This window comes from Mauremys reevesii, linkage group 13 (assembly GCF_016161935.1).
Source record: "Mauremys reevesii isolate NIE-2019 linkage group 13, ASM1616193v1, whole genome shotgun sequence".
NCBI lineage: Eukaryota > Metazoa > Chordata > Testudines > Geoemydidae > Mauremys > Mauremys reevesii.
The window spans coordinates 36560448-36580385 of record NC_052635.1 but is presented as its reverse complement, the minus strand read 5'-3'; the positions used below and the strand labels follow the sequence as shown (position 1 = coordinate 36580385).

Below are 19938 nucleotides of genomic sequence, written 5' to 3'. Positions count from 1 at the left end.
AGTTCTCCCTGATTCAGGTAGAGGAGGGATTTTAACCCAGGTCACCTCCAGATCTGGGATGAGTGTTCTAACCATTGGGTGGTACCATCACCACCTCCTCAGTTTTTCATGAGAAAGGGCTGGTTTGGGCATCTAGCTTCAGGAGAATGTTCACAGCTGTGAATCCTAAGCAGAGATAGGTGCCTCTCTTCAGCATGGAGGTAAGCCCAACTCTGAGGGTTGGGGCTTAGGACACACCCTCTCATTGGGATTTCCTACTGGGTGGCTTAGGTGGCTCCCCATTCAGTGTGCTGGATTCTGTGAATCCTTTTTTCAGATACCTAACTCTCCCCATGCATTTTATGGGGGGGGCCTGATAAGTAACTTGGGCTTGTGAATTCCACTAAGCAGCAGGGTGCCTAAAAGTTAGTCACTGCAATGCCCAACATTGCAACACCTAAGTTCCCCACGTGAAGCTTGTCTGTAGGGCCTTCGGTATTACAGCATTATCCATTCCATGTCCATTCTTCATGCCTGAGCCTGCGTCTACAGCCCAGCAAATGCAAAGCTGGCTCAGGAACTCCTAGGTTCAAGCACATTAGCTTGGCAGACAATCAAACCAAACTATAACCAGGTTTGTCATTAACACAGTTTCAGTGGAGCAAAATCCTGGAAGGGCTCGGCTCTAACCAAAGAAAGGTAGGAAACAATATCCTTCTCAAACGCAGGCTCTCTCTCCTGAAGTATCTACCTAGGAAAGAGAGTTTTACCTAATTAATGACTTTAAGGTCAGAGTGTTAGGATAGAACCAGGGGTGGCTCCAGGCCCCAGCATGCCAAGCGCATGCTTGGGGCGGCATGCTGCAGGGGGCGCTCTGCCGGTCGCCGGGAGGGAGGTCCACCGGAGCCGCGGGACCAGCAGACCCTCCGCAGGCACGTCTGTGGGAGGTCCACCGGAGCCGCAGGACAGGCGACCGGCAGAGCGCCCCCTGCGGCGTGCCGCCGTGCTTGGGGCGGCGAAATGGCTAGAGCCACCCCTGGATAGAACATGTTACTGGAATGAATGTCTAAACAGCTAATCTAGGGGTTTTAACACACTTCTATTTCACTGTGTATATGTTTATCAGCAACAGTTTTAGGAGCTGATCCTGTTCCACTTCTGCTTCTTAAGAGTTTCACAGTGCATCTTCGTACTGTTTTTCGGACAGTGAACCTGTTCCCATTGAACTCAATGGCAAAATACCCACTCCTCCTAACTTTTTAAAGCCCTGCCATGAGCCAGAAGAACATCCTGCCTTGTATCAGAGGGGTAGCCGTGTTAGTCTGGTTCTGTAGAAGCAGCAAAGAATCCTGTGGCACCTTATAGACTAACAGACGTTTTGCAGCATGAGCTTTCGTGGGTGAAAGCTCATGCTGCAAAACGTCTGTTAGTCTATAAGGTGCCACAGGATCCTGCCTTGAAAAGTCAACTAACTGGACACACAAAAGACCAATAATACATTTGACATTTAAGGGTACAGCAATCTTTAAACTCTGAAATGAAATCCCAAAGCCCATACCAGCATGGCTGTGACTAGAGGGGAAAAAAAGTTTAAAAATTTCCCTCTGCCTCTACTTGGTACAGTACTTCCAAAATACACTTAAAAAAGCAATAACAGCTAAATCTGGCAACAACAAAACAATATTTGTTTAAATTCAGTTATAATTCCAATAACAGACCTATTGCCAAGGAAAAGCACACATGGTTCTGACTGAAGAAAGACTCTCTATGCACAGGAGAAGTAAAGAAAACAGAAGAGGATTAACAGTTCCTAAGGTCATAGAAAGTGCTGTGGTCTCCATCCACAGAGGGACCAAGGAATGAAATAGAGATGGCACAGAGTGAGCCCTGAGATTTTAGGTGGCAAGGGTACTTAGACTCGCTATTACAGGGAGTGCTAGCACCAGTAACGCCTGATTTATAAAGGCAGGGATCCATTTGTGCACACAATTTTGAGCTCCTGTGTGTGCACCTGCATTTATTCATGACAAATGTGTTGAACAGGTGGGACAAACACTAATCAGGAATGGTCTAGATTTACTTGGTCCTGCCTCAGCATAAGGGGTGGACTTGATGACTTCTCCAGCTCCCTTCCAGCCAATGTTTCTATGATACTATGACACTGGCACTAGTGCACATACTACTCAGGTATTTGTATGAACAGGTGGCTAGACAGAGCCTTAACTATCCATTTACATGACACCCAATTTGTACATACATGCACCATGGCTGCATGCACAAATGTACTGTAGGGTGAATGTCCTCTGTAGACATTTAAACCCTAATCTGTGAATTTAAGTGGGATTAAGTGATGCATAGGCCTTGTGCTGACCCTGCACATGGGTGAATTTTACTCTATATTTGCATGCGTTATCCAAATATCTGCACAAGTAGGAATCTCTTTTTCTAAAATGTGGCCCTTCCAATTAAAAGAATAGAAAACATTGCTGGCTATAACTGAAGACAAAACATGCTGACAAAAAATGACTTCTAACAACAGTTAATAAATATTCTACAAACAGCCACATCTCTCATTCACACATTAAATATTTTATAGGATCTATAGCCTATAAAAATAATTTTGAAGGCTGTAAAATGAAGCAAGTGGAAAAAAATCTTGGGCTGGTTTATCACTGAGATAAATTTAATATTACAAAAAAGGGGCATCAATTCAGTTTAACAAAAACAAACAAAAAACCCAGACAGTCTACATTGGATCCAGCAGGTTGAACTGATAGAGCAGTAACTCTTATATCCTTAAGACTCTGTGTTATATCGACTACTTTGTTGCTTAGATTCACAGCTGATTTTTTGATTTGGAGATTCCAATATGAATTCTTTAAAAAAAAAATCACTTCACTACTGCCAGAATAGACATATGAAATGTGATTTAAGTAGTACTTAAGATGGTGTCTCCCATGTATTATAACTATAATAATGATTTAATAACAATTAGTATTAAATTACGTATTATATCACAGGAATACAATGATCTAAAGTGATACTGCATCACAGGAAAAACTATTCTGTAAGGATCCAATCTTGCATATCTTTTGTTTAACCCTGGTACAGCAGCCTTGTACTGATCTATAAAGTCAGTCCTTTTTTCTTTCTACCCCACCTCCCACATAGCTCTCTAAAGCCCAGAGCCTAAGGTAGATGGAGAGGATTTAAAAAATACAGAATGGAAAGAAACTGAAAAGCAAAAATAATAAAGACTAAAATAATTTTTTTTAAAAGAACTGTGCTTTTGATGGTACCTTCACCAGCTGGGAGCTCTGTGCCCTCAGGGCCCAATCCAAAGCCCATTGAAGTGAACGGAAGTCATTTGAAAGACTCTCATTGACTACAATAGGGTTTGGATCCTATTCTCAGGGTAGTCGTGTGCATAACTCACATTAACATTAGTCTGTCTTCCCTTATCTTGTAATTTTACAAAAAATGTTCCAGGTTTTTAGAGTTGACAGAACAATCCTCTCTGTCACTAAGCCATATTTCCAACAGCATTGTGTTTCTAGTAACCCTATCAATTTGACCCTGTTGCTTTGTTCCTTCCTTGTAGGTAACTGCAGAGGTTTTAAATCTTTATTAATATAAAAGGGGGTGCCAATTCTGCAAATACATGGGTAAAATGACATATCTGAGTAGTCCCATCAAATTTCTCTATTTGTGTGGAAATACTCATTGATTTACTTTGGAGAATCCACCATTTGCATTCTGTGCAATTACATATATTAATAGATCTAATAAAAAACTGGGTTGTGATCATGTTCAAATATATATTTACAAACATCATACAGTTTCAGTTAACTGAAGCCCTGCTCAGGTTAAACACAAATCAAAGGGTGGGATTCTGATAGGGCATTTGAACTTGCCACCTAAAGCAAATTCCTTTGCAGAAGCCTGAAGAATCAAGAGGTTTGTTCAGAACTGTGTGTCACCTCTTTTTCTTTCAGCACATAAAGGACAAGCAGAAAAATGTAATTCCACCACATTTATCAGCCCGAACTTCCATCCCTCCTCACTCCTCCTCTTCTACTGTGTTGGAGCTGAATGTCCAACATGAAAACTGAATTCAGGTGTAAACAGTGGACATCTAGTGCTTTTCAAAAGAGTGTATGTGCTCACAGCCCATGAATATTCCTCCAGTGGAATGAAAGTACAAAAGTAAATTAATTATGATACAGTTTAGCTTTTCACTCTCACTTCACTTTACAGGAAACGTGCAGTCTAGCTGCTTTTAACTTTTCACTGTAAATGAAAAATTCAAAGAATTACCATGAGGTACTTTTCAACTATAACAAAGAAACCCGCTATATTTTGAGTCTTTCACTGGTGAAAAATAATTTATTTTAATCTAAATTTCCTTAGTATTTTACCAAACTACTCATTAAATGGTCTATGCTGTATTTTAGGCGCATACATTCATGTAGAACTATGCATGCAAGTATAAAGGTATACAGTTATTAATAAACAGGGATGAGTTTTATTCAAAAGGAAGTTACCTAGTGTGAATCTGTCTTTCCTTGGTCCTTACAAAATTATTTTTAAGAAGCAGAATTAATGATACATGTGGGATTCAGGTTCCCTTCACACGGGGATTGATCCAAAGCTTATGCCAGTGGAAGCCTTTTCATTGGCTTCAATGAGCCAGATCCTCAGCTGGTATAACATGATGTTGCTCCATGAAAGTCAATGGCTTTATGTTGACTTACACCAGCTGAGAATCTAGCCCAATGAACTTTGGATCAGGCCCATCTTTATTAAATTTGGTTGGTACTTTGGAACATTAATTGGTTGCATTATCTTGAGCATTAAAGAAATTAGGCAAAAAAAAAAAGGCTTCTGCACTATCCAAAGCACAGCAGCAGTTCCATACTTTCAGTGAATGCTAAAAGAGGTCAAATAGCACTCACCAATAGAGAAGTCAGGGAATTCCGGTTTAGTCAGTATTCAAAAACTTGTCTTGTTATATTGTAATTTATTCAGTATTCAAGCTTTGAAATTGGTCACTCAGGTCATGAGAAGTTCAAATATGGCTTAGAAGGATTAGATTGTTATCAGTAAAACGATAAATGACAATTTCACTGTACACACGCTAACCGATGAAAACTATATTTCCACTGATGATAAACAAAATGTACAGATAGGCAAGTAAGAAAAATGCTGATTGAGAACCTAGAGTTTGATTTAAGGCTAAAAACGTGACATATGAAGTGGACAGTTTGTGTTTTAATTGCCTTACCTCCATTCACATTTATATTCATGTATTTTGTGTGTTTGCACATGGTTGAATACATGTTTTTGACTGAATCATACACATTTGCATGAAAAATAAAGCAACCAAATACAATCAAGCGGCACTGATGTCCTATTGTTCACAAAATATTTCAGGCCAGATCTTACACAGCTGGCGTTAAATGCATACTGAATTCTTATATAGTACTTTTCATCTGTCCATCTCAAAGTGCTTTACAAATTATCATTACCTTTATTATTCAGAATGGAAAACTGACGCACAAAGGTGAAATGACTTGCCCCAAGGCCACCAGCAGACCAGGGGCAGCAGAAATAGAATACAGGTCCCAAGTCCCAGTCCAGTATGCTATTCACTAGGCCTCACTGCCTTCCCATGCATTGACTTCAATACCATGCAGATTTCAGAGGATCTATCTATAATAGGAGTCAACCCCCGGGGCTGTTCTGTTGGTGGGAGGGAGTCAAACCTGCCCCCCATGAGCAAACAATCCAGTGCAAACTCTATGCAGAGAATCCCAAGGGAGTAAACTGCATAGGGGACAATAGGACAGTTATTTAAAATCTCTTCCTAATTGTCTCTAAGGTTAATTTTGTTCTATTCAATTTTATTGTTTTCTATATATGTTTTCTGGTGCATTAGCTCCTTGTAGATGTGGCAACTCTTCACTCTGATTTGTGTTCTTTGCTTTACAGGTAAAACTGTTCATTTATTTCGTTAGAGACTATCCAAGCCTGCATTTCTCTGCTATTTTAGAGACCATTTGTTTCCAGATTAACTTCATTTCCACATGAATAGATTCCATTCACAAAATCAAGACTATCCATGTACCCAAAATGCATTAATCCCAGTGACAGCAAGGGCTTTTTGAAGGTAAATGGAGACTAAAATTTTCTGGTCAGTAATTGTTAATGTATCCCTCTAGAATACTATTACAGCATATATCTGTCAATTTAAGCATTAGAACGTAAGGAAATGTTTTCTGAGCATCACACTAGTCCAGGGAAGTTGATAAACAAAATTCTCTTTAAGCCATTAACACTGTGCCCTCGGACTTTAAAATATACAAAACAAAAGGACATTAGCCTACTAAATAATAAAAACCCAGGATAACCTGCTATAATGGGGGATTGGAGGGGGGAGAAACAGTCCTAAAGTTCTTGCTGTACTGCTCCTTGTGCTTGCCTACTTCACCTTAAACCTAGAAGCAAAGGAAACTATTTGCCCTCTTGGTAAACCCAGGTAAGTGAACAAAGCACTCACAGCTCATAAGCTTTATCCTCTTTGACCAGTAAACCTGCTCTTCATGGCATACCCAACTGCGATTAAATCATAGACTATCAGGGTTGGACGGGACCTCAGGAGGTCATCTAGTCCAACCCCCTGCTCAAAGCAGGACCAACCCCCCAGACAGATTTTTACCCCAGTTCCCTAAATGGCCCCCTCAAAGATTGAATTTACAGCCCTGGGTTTAGCAGGCCAATGCTCAAACCACTGAGCCAGGGGTCCCCAATGCAGTGCCCGCGGGCGCCATCTAAATGTGCCCACTGCCTGGCCGGCGGTTGAGCATCTGCCAAAATGCTGCCGAAATTCGGCAGCAACGCCTCTGGATGACGTCGCTTGCCGCCGACAAGCAGCATCATCCGGAGGTGTCGCCGCTGACATTCGGCAGATGCTCAACCGCCGCCACAGTCCTTCGTCTGGCGCCCGCCAGAGGAAAAAGGTTGGGGACCACTGCACTGAGCTATCCGTCCCCCTCCATTTAAGTATCAGAGGGGTAGCCGTGTTTGTTGCTTTTTACAGATCCAGACTAAGAGTCCTGTGGCACCTTATAGATTAACAGATGTATTGGAGCATAAGCTTGCGTCTGACGAAATGGCTATTCACTCACGAAAGCTTATGCTACAATACATCTGTTAATCTATAAGGTGCCACAGGACTCTTTGTTGCTTTTTGCGATTATTTAGCTACTGTAATGCATATGACCCTGCCTCATGCAGAGTTTATGACTGAAGAATTCATCCCTGCTAGGGAGTGAATAGAGGAATTTGTCTTGAGCTATAGTACAGTATATTCCTCTTCAGCTGTCACTCATGCTGTACCACAAATTGTCTAGAATGGTACCAGTGGTAGAGGCAGAGGGCATCAGAAATACTGCTCACTCCACTACAACACCTTTCAGATCCACTGAGCACAAAGAACTGTGCTAGCACACACCAAGGGTATGGGGTCTACACTATCCCAGCTGGCATGAGCTAGACTGCCTCTAGATCATCACAAATTCTCAACAATCTCATATTTTATATGTGAAAGCATCTTTCTTCAGTCTGCTCAAAGCAAGATTAGTCCACTTAGTGGTAAAAATGCCTGTAGCTGGCCTAGACTCACAAAGTCACTGTTAGCCCTGAAGAAGCTATGCGGGTTGGTGCTAGGGCTACAGTGGTAGATTTATTTAAAATAGTCGACTCAAGCATCCCTACAGATTCCCCATGTGTTTAGGGAGCATAGACAGCTGCAATGTACTCTGGCCCCTCTTTCCGGTGGCTTTCTGCTGCTCAGACAATGCAAAGCAGCTGGGAAACTGCCCTATTGGGATAATTGGGATTTGGGGACATGTCTGGATTAAGAGAATCCTTAGGCGCATAAATCCAGCATAGCCAGTTTTATGACATCTGCTTCTGTCCTCTCCCCTACTACCTTCTTGGAATAGCAGTTAGGCTAGACAGAAGTATGGCCAGAGCTAGCTGGTGCAATGGTCACTAAGGCACTGTTTTTGCAGCATAAGATATGCCAAGGAAACAATCGACCATGGCTGGCCCCAGGTTTGGGGCAGCTTAGAATTACCTTCTCCCCCCTACTCTCAGGTCCTCCATGACTGAAAAAGGGGAAGCCTACCCTATTTTGCTCTTAGAAAAGCATCCCACACCAAAGACAGAGGAAAGAGTTACAGGAGAGTACTATGCCTATATCTATTTAGCGTAAATAGTTTATACATACGGTGCCATTAGATGGCACTCAGCACTATGCAGCATAGCTAATTGGTTTTGTTGGACAAATACAACTTCTTGTTGTGTATTGCAAATAGCTTCATCTGCGCTGTGTGCCATTCACAGAGCTCTTAACAGAAAGTCTCCAACCAGGTCTGCTCATAGATTGCATGGTGATTAAGTCACATATACATATCCACGAGAACGAGAAAGATTTCCTTTGAGTTACATTTTGCAGAGATCTGACTAATACCTTTGTGGGAAACCAGAAGTCTGGAGGCTAAAAATACTGTCTTAGTAAGACATCACTTTTATGTGTCATGTTGGGTCACCTTTGTTAAAGTTTCATTACTATCAGAGACAAAGAAAGAAGAATTTCTGAAAAGGAAATGGCTGTACCACTGAACAACAGATAATATTATTCAGCAACTGGTGAAGTAGAGTGTTTTTTCCCCTTATCTGTCAGTATAACTGTCTTCCTTTCTTTAACATTGCTTTTTTTAAAAAATGAAGACTTTGCTGTTTGGTGCCCAACACATCCCTTCTGAATGACTGCGTCTCTCTGGATTTTTTTGTTCTACCAGCCATTCAGAATATCCTATGTGAGTATCTTTGGATTTCCTGGCAGTGACATTCCTAGCACTTGTCAGAGTATTAGCAATTTCATATGCAAATATTGGATCAGTTGGGTAGACACAAACTCCCTGATCCCATAATTTATGCATCTGGAAGCTAGCAGTTGGAAATGTTCAGATCTGCAGTAATTCAGATAAGATAGCAGGAGAAGTTTCTTTGATCACTCCCTACAGGATATGATGGAGTAACAGAATGACTTCATTATTTTTAAATAATCCGAAGATATTAGTTAAGATTTTGCTTTGCGAGAAGTGCAGACAGTTAACAGCAAAAATTATCCTAGCAGAATTCTCCATTTCCCTTTTTAAAAAACACTGCGGGTTACAGAGTTTAGGAAGACACCTCTAGGACTTTGAAGAGCAAGCAGTTTTATTCATTATTTCATATCATATTTTTCCCAAGAGGACTCAGGAAACATCCTTATTGTGTTTCCAAAAACCTTACGAAAAAGGCAGCTTTAACATTCAAATAGAACCTTGCATCTTTTTCCTTCATTCATGAAGAGATGTTTACAGTATCTAACATGCTGTGTAAAGTAGCAGCCTTCCAAGAATCAGTAGTCCAGCCTTTATGCTTTCTATTGTCGTTCAAATGTGCAACCACTAGTTCACCTCATTAAAAGAAATAAGAAAATTTTAGGGAAACTGAGCATTGTGAACAATTTCACAGTGGATTCGGCCCAAATTGATCAGATGCTGCTTTTTTTTTTTTTTGTCACTGTGACACAGTAGAACAATTCACAGTGCACAAAAGAATAAATGGATACAAATCAGACGTCAAGAATTATAACACTCAAAAATCAGTCGGCGAACACTTCAGTCTCCCAGGACACTCAATTACAGACCTAAAAGTCGCAATTATTCAACAAAAAAACCTTCAAAAACAGACTCCAATGAGAAACTGCAAAAATGGAATTAATTTGCAAACTGGACACCATTAAATTAGGCTTGAATAAAGACTGGGAGTGGATGGGTCATTACACAAAGTAAAAACTATTTCCCCATACTAATTTTTCCGCCTTCTGTTACTCACACCTTCTTGTCAACTGTTTGAAATGGGCCATTCTGATTATCACTACAAAAGTTTTTTCTCCTGCTGATAATAGCCCACCTTAATTGACTAGTCTCCTTAGAATTGGTATGGCAACCCCCATTTTTTCATGTTCTCTGTGTATATACATCTTCCTACTGTATTTTCCACTCCATGCATCCGATGAAGTGGGTTTTAGCCCACGAAAGCTTATGCCCAAATAAATGTGTTAGTCTCTAAGGTGCCACAAGCACTTTGAATTTCTTGGCTTCTGAAGGATTTAAAACCCTTTATGTCACTGAAGTACAGCATTTTTCATAATATAGTTTCTAAAAGTTATAGTTAAAACCCTTGAGAAACAAGTACTGAGAAAAATGAGAGGCAAAATGGAAGGAAAAATATTACTTAAAACAAATGAGATGCGTGCTTATTGTTACCTCTGCAGCTTGAGACCATTCCTGAAGCACTTGCTTACACGAGGGCTGCAGGATTGGGAATAGTTGTGTGGTGGGGGGGTTAATTACATGTACATGAGTACGTCAGGAATGATGGCCTGGTCACTTGCACAGTTTAGAGAGAAACACTGTTTATGGGAAAATAGAATATCCCAAAGTTTTGCAATATATATGAAGGCTCACATTCAAGGCTATAATTGCTCACATGGAGGACACAGGCAATGGAGGTGAGGAAAAGCAAGCATAGTGGAGACACTCCTGTGTGCAACTGACCCCTGGCTATCAAAACAGCCTCTGGGGGACATTGGCAGATTATGGGCCAGGCTAATTCCTGGCAGGTCTAGAATATGGGGGTATAGAGCACAGCTTGATTGCACCAGAGAACCTGATCCTTCATCAGCAAATTGCAATTTCAGTTTGTGTGAACTGTGAAGTTATTTTGAGGGGGGGACAGAACTTCATTACCACCTGTTTCCATTATATTTATGTTTTTAAGAAAGGCATTTAGAAGACACAATAGTTTTTGCTACTTTGAGTTCTTTTTCAGTCAGTCGAGTTGGCCTTATTAGCAAGGAAACATAAGAAACAAAAATTCTCTTTCGCTTATCTCTGCAGGTATCATATACTCCAAATGGTGTCTTGCATTTTCTAGCCAATTAAAATCATGCTGTGTTTAACTGTAACAACATAAAGCAGCTGACTTCTTTTTACTTGCTTTGCTACCCAAAGTGTAAGGAATCTTTATTAGTATTTGCTAATGATCCATATTTTTAAATCTTTCCTTATATTAAACTTTTTGATTTTATCAAATGAGCATGTAAACTAGACAGAAATGATGACTGCACATAGTGACTTCTATAATAAGTCATCATTAACAGTTGTAGATGTACATCAGGCTCAGTAACATTACTACAAAAATTAGAAAAATAGGTTGCATAGCTTTACAATTTTTTGGTAATATATACATATTGAACATATACACACTTCAGTCACATGACAGGGACTTATCCAGCTTCCACTGACTTGTACTGAAGTCTTGACTTCCATAGGAGCTGGATCAAGCCCACAGTTTCTGGAGATCTATTTTCCAGAAGACAAGAAAAATGATCCCCTCTCCCTTCATCACAAGTATTTCTAAATCCAATGATCCCTTAGCTAAATATCAGATATAGGACACATGGTTTTCTTGTTATATAAGTTAATGCAACGTCACTACATGATGTAAGGCATTATTCTGATTCACTTCAAATTGTAGTAATTAAACTACATTAAGCTAACAAATCTGGGGCCAAAATCACATTTGATGAAGTACATGCATTTCTATTGACTTCAATATAGTAGTAAACATTTATACCAGGTGTAAATTTATCCTACATTTTCCCTAATAAACATGATCACTGGTCATGGCTGCTATGTTGTAACTTGGAAAATGTGTATTTTAACTCATTTTTTTAAAACAAACAAATATAGCCTTTGGGTGAATTATTAGAATGTCAATTTGTGTTTTTATTTAGAGCATAATTACTTGGTCTGAGCTTGTAAGCCACATCTGAAAAGAAAGATAAAGGTCTCAGTAGAAATCATGAAAACCAAGTCCACAAGACTAACATATTCACATGGTAACAGGAACAACTAGTAGTTTTTTCAGGTTTTTTTCCTATCACAGTCTTTGTTAAGAGAAAGGATTTGTGTTGTCAATTTTCTCTTATTGAAGTCAAGGCCATTAAAAAAAAACACACACAGAATTGTAATGACGGCAAAAGATAGTGATGTGTGAGATTGTATTACTTTGAACTTTTCAATCTCTTACAGGAATATAGCCCAAACACCACATTATTTCTACATGAATTCCCCTTCTGAAGACACTGCACACCTGTATTTGTATTTTGGTAAGGGATAGTTTCTATTGATTGGCTGATTGTCTTTTTCTCTGTCTTTGGTGTCCTATTAGAAAGAGGTAAGTTAGTGATTGACAGAAAGTAAAGAATCATCTCAAGTTTGAGGTGCTGGCTCATTTTCATTAAAACCTAAAGACAGCTGCCACCCTTATGCCCCCTCTTGAATGCTCTAGCCTGAAATACCACAAGATAAAATGTACAATTTGGCTTTCAAGGTCATGCTGCTGTCTCTCCTATTACTTTAGAACAATTTGTACTACAGTTTATAAATGCATAGACTTGCTGGGCCAAAGTTATCACCTGAGTGATCTCCACTAATGTCAATAGGGTCACAACTGAGATGAATTTGGCCCATAACTCCAGGAGACCAGTGGAATCCACTGCTACATGGAAAGTGAGGCAAGAAATCAAAATTCTTGTCATCAAGGAGCTAATGCCAGTGTAATTAAGAGCAATCTATTTGGTTGTCCTTGGAAGTCTCTAATTCCAGTTGACATAGCAGTAGCCACAAGCCTGATCCAAACACCACTGAAGTTAACAGAAAAACTCGCATTGGCTTCAGTGAGTTTTGGATCTGGTCCTCAGACTTCTGGCTAAGTCTCGCAGATAGATGTCTTTCCAGAATCCCAGCTATGAACTAACCACGTTGTGATTCATATGAACAAACTGCTCAAGGAAAGGTGCCTCCACTCAACAAGGATTCAACTTCAAGCTTTTAAAGGAAATTAAACAGGATTTCCATGTTTCTTATCCTGGGATTGGGCTCGTATAAATCACCATAACTCCCCTGAGTCCAGTACTGATTTCAGTGGAGTCACGCCAATTTACAACAGCTGACAATATGATCAGTCAAAGCATAGAAAAGCACTTGTGACCAAATGGTTATATTACATTTTACATTCTTAAAAGTTACTTTATTAAAGGATCCTAGCAAGATGTTTTTATTTGTATTTCCCAGTGATAGTGGACAAAATGAATGGACATGAGAAGTAAATATGCACATCAGAAAGAACAGAGTGTAAACTACTGTGTTCACCAGCAATGCTAATCTTTCCATTTCTAGCAGTCAGTGTGTAAAAGAGGCAGTGAAATATTCACTGTAGCGAACTATTTGAAGATAAAAAAAGTCCTGCAAATATCAAATCAAATAGTTACATTTGAAATATTCTGATCAGATGTCTTCTACCTGAATTGTGTTATTCTCCAAAAGGTATTTTGGCAGCCTTTTTTCAGCAGACAAATAGGAAATGGTTTAAGATTAACACTACTTGAAAACAAATGCTTAAGCTCTTCAACCTCAGATGAATTGCAGAGATGTTGTAACATTCAAGTTGATTTGAGTAGCACAAGTACTGTTACTGAATGGAACTCTGTATACAAGAAGCCCATTTATGCATGTACAATAATAGCATTATTTATTTCAACAGCTTTTGAAACAAAGAGTGTGTGTTTGAGGTGCTCAGACATTATGGTGATGAAAGCCAAAGAAAAACTCATATGTATCTTACATTGTTTATTGTTTAACTCATTTTAATTCACAGCTCTCAGTGCCTGATCCAATGCCCACTAAAGTCAATGGGAGTCCTCCCTTTGGTCTTTGGATCAGACCTTTAATCTACAGCTCTCTCTAAATGAATGATTGAGTAACTTTGGGACAAATTCTGCTCTTGGAAGCATTGTGGTTGTCCCCCTGGAATCTGGTCCTTAAGCATTTTTCACGTGCTCTGTTATTTTACTGGAGAATATGGAACATAAGAATTACACCTGAATGATAAAAATGTCAATATAAAGAGAACCAATATTTCATATTGAGCTTAAATTACATCTCTGATATTTGCTGTCACATACTCTTATGGACACAAAATCCTATATTTGTGACTGCAAACAGATGTTGCATACATGACTACTAGCCATATGTGCAGTTACCCCTTTGGGGCACATATGTGGATATATGTGCAAGCACTAAGGAAAGCAGCTGAAAGTTTGCCTTCTATCATCATATTCAGAGATTACTCCTAAAGCCACACAGCTCCTGTTGGTCTCTTCTATAGTGTCCATTTTAAACATGTAATGAAAATAAGGATCAAATTCTACAGGAAAGCATATGACCTAGATACATTTCTGAACGGAATGGGATTTTGAATGTTTCTATCTAGGAGATATTGGCTGCTCATTCAACTGTACAGTGCTGACCCAATCATTTATAGCAGCCCTATGGTCAGTCCCACACCTAATTATGTTACTTGCAAATAATTACAGCGTGTTTTGAAAAGATCTAAATAAAGTCTCTTTCTATAAGGTGCCACAGGACTCTTTGTTGCTTTCTGGATATGAAATTTTAGCCACAAGAGCACACAAAATTTAAAGCAATTGGCTCAGGTTCAGATACTTGTTATACTTGGGAAATATAGAGGCTTTATAGAAAGGAGTCTACCTCTGTGTTTGTACAGGATCAGGGCCTCTGAGTGCTATAATATTATAATTTATTTGATAGTGTATAAGGATAAGAATCTGGCTCATTATTTATTTTCCCATGAATCCCAGGTTCAGACAAATCACAATTTAAACCATGTAAATGAAAAAATAAAGAAATAATATTAATAATATTCTGAACAGCAAAGAACTTGATTGCAAGGTTCCAGCTCAGACTGAATGTTTACAGTCACTTTCTTTAAAATATACATTTGAAGGGCCAAACACTGGTCAGAGGCTCCCTAAGACTCATCTTGTATGTTCATCCATTTTGCTCACAAATGCAGTATTCAGGGGCACAAATACCTTTTGAAAATGTGTCCCAGAGATGAAATTCTGCTTTGGAATCTGAGTGGGTTTCCTATTATAAGATTTCAATAGGATTTCTCAAGGAAGTAACTGCCCACCCTTGTGAGGGGTTCGCTATCTGGCCAATACTGGCCACGCCTTTGCATCAGAGGGAAGAAATTTGGCCCAAAGTATCATAATGGAAAGCTGAAACAGCCTTACCTACAGTAGTGCAATAATTGTAGCAAAGTCAAAATCTAGTTTGTTACTGATAATTAAAGCTTGCTGGACATTTTTCAATTAAACATTGATTAATCAAACAGTGCAGATTCCTCAAAACCAAAACTTTTCCTGGAAACTAATCTCTTTCAACAAAAGTTTCATTAGGAAGTTCTCTCAGGTCCAGGAGAGAATTAGAGAGAGACCCACCTCATAGCAGCACAGTGACTAGGACACACAAAGTGCGAGATAAAAGCCCCATGGCACAGCTGTGACTGACCTGTGTTAGCTGGCTCAGCCTCATGGGGCCAAAAATCACCATGCTGACGTTTAGGCTGCAGCCTGAGCTCTCGGACTCTTGCAGGGTTGCAGAGCCCAGGTTCCAGTCCAAGGGTCTACACATCAATTTTTCAGCCCCCGAGCCTGAGCCCAGGTCAGCTGACCCAGGCCAGCCACTGGTTTTTTATCTCTGTGTAGACATACCCTCAGAGACCCAGGTTCAAGTCACTGCTCCAAATCAGGCAGAGCAGAGACTTGAACCTACCTGGGTCTTCCACATCCCAGGGGAGTAGCCTGACTGCTAAACTACTGGCTATTCTGGAGTGGGGCTCATGGGGTATTTTTGCAAGCAATTTTGAAAGTTCTAGTTTTTGTTCTGATGCTGACTGCCAACACCTCAACATTTTTCACTGAACGCAATTCTTGGATTTTGGTCATCCCTAATGATAATCATTTCAAAGGAGATAGGTGTCAAACTTTTATACTCTTTCAATAAAGTAAAAGTGACAGCAACGTTCCCTGTGATATTTAGCTTAATGAGCAATCACCTACGCTACTGAATTTTTACATCCTGGATAAAATTACAATGAAGGATTATACTTCACTTTAATCCCATTAATGTTAATCCATATTTCATGTATTTGGAGCAGATAACCCAGACATGAAAATTTGTGTGATTTGTTTCATAGAAACAACAACACAGTGCTGGTAAGTAGGTTCTTCTCCATATTAAAAAACTATGGGAATAACAAACCCGGCCTCCTAAAAATAATCACATTAAAGTTTGCCTACAGAGACTGTCCCTCTTTAATTTGATTGTGAATTATCTTCAAATGCATAATCCAGAAAAATCTGTTGGGGAAGGACAGGAAAAAATCAAACTAAATAAACGCAAATTATTCTTTCAGATCTAACACCTGCTGTCTATTCAGACTGGATCAGATGAGAACTAATGCAGCAGATGGAGCACTATTAATGATTTCTGCTCATTTCCCTGGATCATCATCATCAAGTTGTTAAGGATTTCTCTGTACATATTTTTGTAAAAGAATAAAACAATAGTCTTAGAAAACACTGAAGTGTAGCTAAGCTAGATGTTCCTGCTCCTAAAAGAGCATGCACAGTTTGGTGTGGTCTAAACGTACTCTTTTCCCAGAGCTTGCCTTACTTGTTAACTTAACAACAAAACATAATCCTCAGTCTAAGGGCTTGTCTACACTGGCAATTAACAACGCTGCAACTTTCGCGCTCAGGGGTGTGAAAAAACACCCCCCAAGCACTGCAAGTTGCAGCACTGTAAAGCGCCAGTGTAAACAGTGCCCCAGCACTGGGAGCCACGCCCCTCATTGAGGTGGGTTTTTTAGAGCGCCGCAACCACACGTTGCCAGTGTAGACTAGCCCTCATTCTCAAGTGCATTATACTGTACTGCAGATAATAGGACCCACATGGTCTTGGAATGAGGGATAGGTCAGTAGACATCTCAGTGTGTCTTAGCAAAGTCTTAGCACCCGAGATAAAAGTGATTTAGCTGAAGAGAGCTGCTGTTACAAAGCAGATGCCTGCTTGCAGGTTCACTGTCTGATACATGAACTTGGCAAGAACAGGCCTTGCTTTGCACTCCTAAGCACTAAGTATTCACATAAACACATTCCGGAAGGATAGTACCAAAACACCCTGATACCAGGTTATGGTGTAAACACACTCTTCAAAGATGATACAAAGACACCCTGGCCCATCCTAAAGATAAGGTCAGGATGACAGGCTGATGGATAGAGATGTTTTGATAGAACCAACATGTACAAGGTAAAAGGTGGTAACTAATCATGTCAGAGGGGCAATACATAACTTGTTTGTATCAGTGTATAAAAGAGGGGTCACAGAGGGGGTGTCTTTGTCTGGATGAGGGGGAGAGCGGAAAGCCCCACAGCTCATGGAGTCGGTCCATTGTAATGAGTATATATGCGTTAGTGTACTTGTAACCACTGAGCCAGGGCACCAGAACTGGGCTTTGTCAACAATGAACCTGGCCGAGTGCCTTCAACATTGAACCAAGTCTGTGGTCTTCTTCAGCAATTCAATCAAAGTCTGCTGTATGGGCTACCTGGCCAGAGCAGCATGCAGAGAGAACACACACGCAGCCAACAACTGACAATAGACATTAAAAATGAAACTGACATTTAAATTTGCAAAATAGTTGTGATCGTATCAATGTTCATTACCATTTCTCAGCATGGAACTATTTCTATCAAATCACAGTAAAAAAATATACAGTAACAAAATATGCAAATGGAACAGCTAATACATTTTTATTGATTATGCAGCTAAAGTGGAAAATAAAGGTGGATGGTTTTAATACTGTCTCAATCACTACTATCTTCAGAGAGGATCTACAGAAATGATGATTATATATGGTATATAATGTATACACACACTACACAAATGCTCCTGATTAAGGGACAATAGAGGGTATCAGCACTTTAAAGTACAAGTGGACTCTGACATTAATTAAGCTATGCCCATTTGCACCAAGGCCCATAGCTAACGGTACCAATATGAAACAAAATCACCAAAAAGTAACAGTGAAACCCAGATGACTTCCATTTGTGGATGGGCCAGGCCTATGAAGTTCAAATGCATATTTCTTGAGAATCATGGTTCAGATGCAGGATCTTATTTTGGCTGTTTATAGAGCTACCCTGAAAAGGGGCAGGTCGTGAAATTCTTAGCCATCTCTAAACTTTCCAGTGTAATGGTGTTTCAATCTTGGAAAAAAAGTGGGGTGTTCACTAAAGCACCTCTCTAGTAAATACACCTGATATCTTTACCTTTGTTTTTTTCTTTTTAAAAAGGCCCAAATCTGAAATTTAATAAAACACTGCGAAAGTGTTCTGTGACTATGAAAATGGCTAAGTGATATTTATAGTGTCAACATATGCAAGCCTACATTAAACAATAAAGAGATCCTTAAATTAATCCTCCTTTCAGCAGGTTGTGATGGCCTTTGATGAAGGAGACAGAGTTCACCACTGCTTTCTATCATATTTCTTGAAAGTTTCAGAATAATGAGATGTCTCGGCAAGGATAAAATGAAACATCATTCTCCTTTAACTAAAAATGATCAAATGACTTCAGCAGTCCTCAGTTCTGCCCCCTAATATGCCAAGAAGGACCGGTAAGGCAAAGCATGGCGCTATACTACTCTAACTCTTGAAATACCCACAGAGAGGAAACTCGGAAAGATGCTGTCATTAAAACAATGGTTAAATTGGACCATTAGAAATTTCCATGCATGTACCCACTGAATAGCAACAGATACAAACAAGAGGGGAGCAACTGAGTGAGTTCCTAGGGTCCCCCATGTCCTGTTAAAAAACCTTTAAAATAATACATTAGTATATAAAAAAGAGATTGACCCTAGGATGCAAAAGCTTTCAGTTAGCATCCTAAATACATTCAAGAAAGACTCCTAGACACCAGTGAAGTGCAGTTCAGCAGGGAACCCAGGGATATTAATTACCTTGCTTCCGTGCTGCAATCATATCCTGTTGAGAAGTGAAGCTAACTAAAAATATACACAATTCACTGCTTCTGAAGTGGTGTTCTAAACTGGTTATCAGAAGTAAACTTTCAAAGCATCTAGATATGATAAGGCTCAAGTGGACATGGCGATGAATCCTCCAGTCACTACTGGGCATCAGCAATACCATCATGTAACTGTATTTTGTATATTTGGATCCCACATGCTTTTAGAAAGGAATGAAATAATGCAAGGCAGAAGACATCATACGGTCTACTTTGCAGTTAGCAGTGACTTTAAGGCACTGCATGGTTAATAACATGAAGGACTAACACAAGAAAGACATCTATCACAGCTAAAGGGCAGATCTGTGAAATATAAAATAACAACATGTTATTGGTTATCATTCTTACCTTGGGGCAGTATTTTGGCAGAGACCCAGGGTGCTTCTAACTGGTGTTGGAATCCATTTTGGAACATGTGAGGTGGGGAACAGTAGGTGCTGCTATTTATACCTTTGCAAAGCACCATCTGGTGCTAAGAATGTAGTATTGCAAGGAAATCCACACTAGCTACCCACTGAAATTGTATGGAGAGGTGGAAGGGGCTGGTTGAGGGAAAAAAAAAACAATGAGTGGTGCCAGGGTTATAAAGCTGGTCTCCAGTGGTGGGAGCTTGCTGCAGCCTGGAAGTATTCTAACTGAGCTCAACCCAGTCTAGGATTCTTGGCTATACGGACAAAGATACCTGGGCATCTAATTGCCCTTCGAGTTCCACTAACATTCTTAAAACTGTGCAGCTGCCAGCTAACCATTCAGGCACCTAATTTTCTGCCAATAGGCAGGTGTTAAACTACCTCAGTACTGACACCACTCCACAGCT

At 39.8% G+C, this 19938-nt stretch overlaps 1 long non-coding RNA gene across 2 annotated transcripts in view; it reads right to left on the bottom strand.

Moving 5' to 3' along the window:
- Positions 1–19526, bottom strand: part of LOC120379722 — a 373098-nt gene extending 353572 nt beyond the window's left edge. For both annotated transcript variants that reach the window (XR_005587550.1, XR_005587548.1), the window contains exon 1: positions 19470–19526. This is a non-coding gene — a long non-coding RNA (uncharacterized LOC120379722). The remainder of the gene's footprint in view (positions 1–19469) is intronic.
- Positions 19527–19938: the final 412 nt, after the last annotated feature.